Source organism: Hemiscyllium ocellatum, unplaced genomic scaffold (assembly GCF_020745735.1).
Source record: "Hemiscyllium ocellatum isolate sHemOce1 unplaced genomic scaffold, sHemOce1.pat.X.cur. scaffold_3325_pat_ctg1, whole genome shotgun sequence".
Taxonomy (NCBI): domain Eukaryota; kingdom Metazoa; phylum Chordata; class Chondrichthyes; order Orectolobiformes; family Hemiscylliidae; genus Hemiscyllium; species Hemiscyllium ocellatum.
In genome coordinates, this window is record NW_026868384.1 from 10,001 (window position 1) to 17,500 (window position 7,500).

Here is a 7,500-nt window from a genome sequence, read left to right on the forward strand (position 1 = left end):
CCACTGACACTTAGAATATTTTTGAAGCAGTACAAATCAGTAACCCGCGACACTTAGAATATTTTTGAAGCAGTACAAATCAGTAACCAGCTGACACTTAGAATATTTTTGGAGCAGTACAAATCAGTAACCACTGACACTTAGAATATTTTTGAAGCAGTACAAATCAGTAACCACAGACACTTAGAATATTTTTGGAGCAGTACAAATCAGTAACCATCGACACTTAGAATATTTTTGGAAGCAGTACAAATCAGTAACCAGCGACACTTAGAATATTTTTGAAGCAGTACAAATCAGTAACCAAGTGCATTTTTGAATTGGTTACTGATTTCTCCGTTGAAGTTGGGGCTGCGGTTGGCTTCAGTTAGTGGTGGGGGCTTAATTTTCGCCGAGGGGAGCGTGTCCCGGTAGTGTCTCCGAGGAAGTGGTACCTATTGAAGGGGGTGTTTCTGAATTTGGGCCCTTTTTGAGTGGCATTGCCGGATGGGTTTTGTGTTGAAGGCTTCCAAATCGGGTAGCTCAGCCGGATTTGACCCGGCGGTTCTACCGACTGTCACGCCTTCGAGGGGGGACTGTTGTCTAAGTTCAGGCCGAATTTGGTGAATTTCCTAAGTCGGGAAGTGGTCCCAACGGGTTGGGAGTGAACCTAACTGCTCATACCAACTTTGAGGCTTTGGGGCCGGGTAGCACAGTCGGATTTGACCCGGCGGTTCTGCCGAATGCCTGGCCTTCGAGGGGGGCCTGCCCTCTGAGTTCAGGCCGAATTTGGTGAATTTCCTAAGTCGGGAAGTGGTCCAAACGGGGATGGGAGTGAACCTGACAGCTCATACCGACTTTGGGGCTTCCAAGCCGGGTAGCTCAGCCGGATTTGATCCGGCGGTTCTACCGACTGCCACGCCTTCGAGGGGGGGACTGTTGTCTAAGTTCAGGCCGAATTTGGTGAATTTCCTAAGTCGGGAAGTGGTCCAAACGGGGTTGGGAGTGAACCTTACTGCTCATACCGACTTTGAGGCTTTGGGGCGGGTAGCACAGTCGGATTTGATCCGGCGGTTCTGCCGAATGCCAGGCCTTCGAGGGGGGCCTGCCCTCTGAGTTCAGGCCGAATTTGGTGATTTTCCTAAGTCGGGAAGTGGTCCAAACGGGGATGGGAGTGAACCTGACAGCTCATACCGACTTTGGGGCCTTCCAAGCCGGGTAGCTCAACCGGAATTGATCCAGCGGTTCTAGCGACTGCCACGGCTTCGAGGGGGGGACTGTTGTCTAAGTTCAGGCCGAATTTGGTGAATTTCCCGAGTCGGGAAGTGGTCCAAACGGGGATGGGAGTGAACCTGACAGCTCTTACCGACATTGAGGCTTCGGGGCCGGTAAGCTCAGTCGGATTTGACCCGGCGATTCTGCCGACTTCCACGCCTTCGAGCGGGGACTCTCCTCTAAGTTCAGGCCGAATTTGGTGAATTTCCTAAGTCGGGAAGTGGTCCAAACGGGGGATGGGAGTGAACCTAACTGCTCATACCAACTTTGAGGCTTTGGGGCCGGGTAGCACAGTCGGATTTGACCCGGCGGTTCTGCCGAATGCCTGGCCTTCGAGGGGGGCCTGCCCTCTGAGTTCAGGCCGAATTTGGTGATTTTCCTAAGTCGGGAAGTGGTCCAAACGGGGATGGGAGTGAACCTGACAGCTCATACCGACTTTGGGGCTTCCAAGCCGGGTAGCTCAACCGGATTTGATCCGGCGGTTCTAGCGACTGCCACGGCTTCGAGGGGGGACTGTTGTCTAAGTTCAGGCCGAATTTGGTGAATTTCCCGAGTCGGGAAGTGGTCCAAACGGGGATGGGAGTGAACCTGACAGCTCTTACCGACATTGAGGCTTCGGGGCCGGGTAGCTCAGTCGGATTTGACCCGGCGATTCTGCCGACTTCCACGCCTTCGAGCGGGGACTCTCCTCTAAGTTCAGGCCGAATTTGGTGAATTTCCTAAGTCGGGAAGTGGTCCAAACGGGGATGGGAGTGAACCTGACAGCTCTTACCGACTTTGGGGCTTCCAAGCCGGGTAGCTCAACCGGATTTGATCCGGCGGTTCTAGCGACTGTCACGCCTTCGAGGGGGGACTGTTGTATAAGTTCAGGCCGAATTTGGTGAATTTCCCGAGTCGGGAAGTGGTCCAAACGGGGATGGGAGTGAACCTGACAGCTCTTACCGACTTTGGGGCTTCCAAGCCGGGTAGCTCAACCGGATTTGATCCGGCGGTTCTGCCGACTGTCACGCCTTCGAGGGGGGACTGTTGTATAAGTTCAGGCCGAATTTGGTGAATTTCCCGAGTCGGGAAGTGGTCCAAACGGGGATGGGAGAGAACCTGACAGCTCTTACCGACTTTGAGGCTTCGGGGCCGGGTAGCTCAGCCGGATTTGATCCGGCGGTTCTGCCGACTGTCACGCCTTCGAGGGGGGACTGTCCTCTGAGTTCAGGCCGAATTTGGTGAATTTCCCGAGTCGGGAAGTGGTCCAAACGGGGATGGGAGTGAACCTGACAGCTCATACCGACTTTGAGGCTTCCAAGCCGGGTAGCTCAGCCGGATTTGACCCGGCGATTCTGCCGACTTCCACGCCTTCGAGGGGGGACTGCCCTCTGAGTTCAGGCCGAATTTGGTGCATTTCCCGAGTCGGGAAGTGGTCTCTGTCACAACGGGGGCAAGTGTCTGAAGAGGTAAAGTGAGTAACCAGCACAGCTTAGGGAAGGGTTCCAAAGTTCTCAACAATGTGAATTCGGTTACCAGGAAAGCTTAGGAAAGTTGCCTGACTGTCCCAAACGAATGAACTGCAAAACTTAGGGAACATGCCCGAAGATGCTTAAAAGTGTGAAATCAGTAAGCAGGAAAGCATAGGAAAGTGCCTGAAAGTGCTAAATGAGTAACATGAAAAACGTAGAAAAATGCCCGAAAATGTTTAAAAGTGTGAACTCAGTAACCAGCAAAACTTAGTAAAACGTTGGAAAAGCAGAAATGAGTAACCAGAAAAACTTAGAAAAATGTTTGAAAATGAGAAATGAGTAACAAGAAAAACTTAGAAAAATGCCCAAAAATGAGAAATCAGTAACCAAGAAAACTTAGAAAAATGTCCAAAAAGAAGAAATCAGTAACCAGAAAAACTTAGAAAAATGTTTGAAAAAGAGAAATGAGTAACCAGAAAAACTTAGAAAAATGTTTGAAAATGAGAAATGAGTAACCAAGAAAACTTAGAAAAATGCCCAAAATGAAGAAATCAGTAACCAGAAAAACTTAGAAAAATGTGTGAAAATGAGAAATGAGTAACCAGAAAAACTTAGAAAAATGTTTGAAAATGAGAAATGAGTAACCAAGAAAACTTAGAAAAATGCCCAAAAAGAAGAAATCAGTAACCAGAAAAACTTAGAAAAATGTTTGAAAATGAGAAATGAGTAACCAGAAAAACTTAGAAAAATGTTTGAAAATGAGAAATGAGTAACCAAGAAAACTTAGAAAAATGCCCAAAAAGAAGAAATCAGTAACCAGAAAAACTTAGAAAAATGTTTGAAAATGAGAAATGAGTAACCAAGAAAACTTAGAAAAATGCCCAAAAAGAAGAAATCAGTAACCAGAAAAACTTAGAAAAATGTTTGAAAATGAGAAATGAGTAACCAGAAAAACTTAGAAAAATGTTTGAAAATGAGAAATGAGTAACCAAGAAAACTTAGAAAAATGCCCAAAAAGAAGAAATCAGTAACCAGAAAAACTTAGAAAAAATGTTTGAAAATGAGAAATGAGTAACCAAGAAAACTTAGAAAAATGCCCAAAAAGAAGAAATCAGTAACCAGAAAAACTTAGAAAAATTTTCGGCCAAGTGTGAAAAATATTCTAAGTGTCAGCGGAGGAAAATGCCGAAGCATCGGGAAAGATTCAAAAACTCATGCCGAACATGAGTTCCGAAGTGCCGGAGGAACTGGGCGAATTGAGCCCGGCGGTTGGCCAGATGTCGTTTTGAGTCTGCAGCCCGAAAACTTTAACTTTGTCTGCCGCGGAAGTCTGGACCGGGAAAAATCCAAACGGTTTTGCCGGGTTCGAGTTCCAGAGCGAAGCAGTCGAATTTGAAATTCAGACCCATTCAGTGCCACTTGACATTGTGACACAGTGAGGTTGGCGGGGTACCCGGAGATTTCTGGGAACACGATTTTTAGAACAAAATGGCGGCGCGGGACCACTTTGAAAGGCATCCGAAAAACGGTTCCGCGGGCAGAGCACTTGAATGACAGGCCTGTGTGCATGCCCAAGAGCTCTCGGAAGTCTAATTTTTGACACTTTGTCAAATTTTCGACAGACTTACCCAACTCTTGCTGCCTGTTCTAAGAATCAGTCAGAGGCCTGTGCGGCGGTCTCTTGACACTTTGGAGGGCGGGCAAACCCCACGTTGACTCCGGCCGTCCCTCCAAAAGGCACTTGCTATTGGGGGAAAGGATTGCAAGTAGCCTGGTTCCCGTGGGAGCGGCCAGGAAGGGTGCAGGCTGGCCCTTGCCTGAGCATTCCCAAAACCCTCTTCCGCTGAGAGCAGACCTCGCACGCCGCACTACCGGCTCTGGGAGTGGTTGGCCGCTATTGTACATAGTCCGGTCCTTCCTCTGCCACCCGGCAAGTGCGATGGCTCTGCCGCCCTGCGGTGCTCGTCACCCAGGTTTGGGGAACACGATACTTAGAACATGTTGGCGGCTCGGGACCTGCAGGCGAAAGGGGCCCCGTGGTGCTGAGCACATCGACCTCGGGTCTCAGTGCAAGCCGGAGAGTTCGCGGAAGTCTTAAAAGATTTTGACATCTGCTCAATTCTTTGACAGGCTTGCCTGACTCTTTCCGTCCGTTCTAAGAATCAGTCGGAGGCCGGGGCGGGGACGGTCTCTTGACACACGGAGGGTTGGCTTCCCTCCTCAGGTGTTTGTGTCGAAAATGAAGGCGAGAGATGCAAGCGTCCTGGTTCCCCTGGGTGCTGCCAGCAAGGGTGCAGGCTGACCCTTGCCTGAGCACTCCCAAAAGCCTCTTAAGCTGAGAGCAGGCGCCGCACTACCGGCTCTGGGAGTCGTTGGCCGCTATTGTACATAGTCCGGTCCTTCCTCTGCCACCCGGCAAGTGCGATGGCTCTGCCTCCCTGCGGTGCTCGTCACCCAGGTTTGGGGAACACGATACTTAGAACATGTTGGCGGCTCGGGACCTGCAGGCGAAGGGGGGCCCCGTGGTGCTGAGCACATCGACCTCGCGTCTCAGTGCAAGCCGGAGAGTTCGCGGAAGTCTTAACAGGCTTGCCTGACTCTTTCCGTCCGTTCTAAGAATCAGTCGGAGGCCGGGGCGGGGACGGTCTCTTGACACACGGAGGGTTGGCTTCCCTCCTCAGGCGTTTGTGTCGAAAATGAAGGCGAGAGATGCAAGCGTCCTGGTTCCCCTGGGTGCTGCCAGCAAGGGTGCAGGCTGACCCTTGCCTGAGCACTCCCAAAAGCCTCTTAGGCTGAGAGCAGGCGCCGCACTACCGGCTCTGGGAGTCGTTGGCCGCTATTGTACATAGTCCGGTCCTTCCTCTGCCACCCGGCAAGTGCGATGGCTCTGCCTCCCTGCGGTGCCCGTCACCCAGGTTTGGAGAACACGATACTTAGAACATGTTGGCGGCTCGGGACCTGCAGGCGAAAGGGGCCCCGTGGTGCTGAGCACATCGACCTCGCGTCTCAGTGCAAGCCGGAGAGTTCGCGGAAGTCTTAACAGGCTTGCCTGACTCTTTCCGTCCGTTCTAAGAATCAGTCGGAGGCCGGGGCGGGGACGGTCTCTTGACACACGGAGGGTTGGCTTCCCTCCTCAGGCGTTTGTGTCGAAAATGAAGGCGAGAGATGCAAGCGTCCTGGTTCCCCTGGGTGCTGCCAGCAAGGGTGCAGGCTGACCCTTGCCTGAGCACTCCCAGAAGCCTCTTAGGCTGAGAGCAGACGCCGCACTACCGGCTCTGGGAGTCGTTGGCCGCTATTGTACATAGTCCGGTCCTTCCTCTGCCACCCGGCAAGTGCGATGGCTCTGCCTCCCTGCGGTGCCCGTCACCCAGGTTTGGAGAACACGATACTAAGAACATGTTGGCGGCTCGGGACCTGCAGGCGAAAGGGGCCCCGTGGTGCTTAGCACATCGACCTCGCGTCTCAGTGCAAGCCGGAGAGTTCGCGGAAGTCTAAAGCTTTTGACATTCGCTCAAAGCTTTGACAGGCTTGCCCGACTCTTTCCGTCCGTTCTAAGAATCAGTCAGAGGCTGGTGGGGAGGTCTCTTGACGCAAGGGGAGGGGTGGCGTCCCTCCTCAGGCGCTTGTGTCGAAAATGAAGGCGAGAGATGCAAGCGTCCTGGTTCCCCTGGGTGCTGCCAGCAAGGGTGCAGGCTGACCCTTGCCTGAGCACTCCCAGAAGCCTCTTAGGCTGAGAGCAGACGCCGCACAACCGGCTCTGGGAGTCGTTGGCCGCTATTGTACATAGTCCGGTCCTTCCTCTGCCACCCGGCAAGTGCGATGGCTCTGCCTCCCTGCGGTGCCCGTCACCCAGGATTGGAGAACACGATACTAAGAACATGTTGGCGGCTCGGGACCTGCAGGCGAAAGGGGCCCCGTGGTGCTTAGCACATCGACCTCGCGTCTCAGTGCAAGCCGGAGAGTTCGCGGAAGTCTAAAGCTTTTGACATTCGCTCAAAGCTTTGACAGGCTTGCCCGACTCTTTCCGTCCGTTCTAAGAATCAGTCAGAGGCCGGTGGGGAGGTCTCTTGACGCAAAGGGGAGGGGTGGCGTCCCTCCTCAGGCGCTTGTGTCGAAAAATGAAGGCGAGAGACGCGAGCGGCCTGGTTGCTTTGGGTGCTGCCAGGAAGGATGTGGTCTGACCCTTGCCTGAGCACATCCAAAAGCATGTGATGTTGAGAGCAGACCTCGAGCCCCGCACAACCGGCTCTGGGAGTCGTTGGCCGCTATTGTACATAGTCCGGTCCTTCCTCTGCCACCCGGCAAGTGCGATGGCTCTGTCGCCCTGTGGTGCCCGTCACCCAGGTTTGGGGAACACGATACTAAGAACATGTTGGCGGCTCGGGACCTGCAGGCGAAAGGGGCCCCGTGGTGCTGAGCACATCGACCTCGGGTCTCAGTGCAAGCCAGAGAGTTCGCGGAAGTCTAAAGCTTTTGACATACGCTCAAATCTTTGACAGGCTTGCCCGACTCTTTCCGTCCGTTCTAAGAATCAGTCAGAGGCCGGTGGGAGGTCTCTTGACGCAAGGGGAGGGGTGGCGTCCCTCCTCAGGCGCTTGTGTCGAAAAATGAAGGCGAGAGACACGAGCGGCCTGGTTGCTTTGGGTGCTGCCAGGAAGGATGTGGTCTGACCCTTGCCTGAGCACTCACAGAAGCATGTGACGTTGAGAGCAGACCTCGAGCCCCGCACGACCGGCTCTGGGAGTGGTTGGCCGCTATGGTACATAGTCCGGTCCTTCCTCTGCCACCCGGCAAG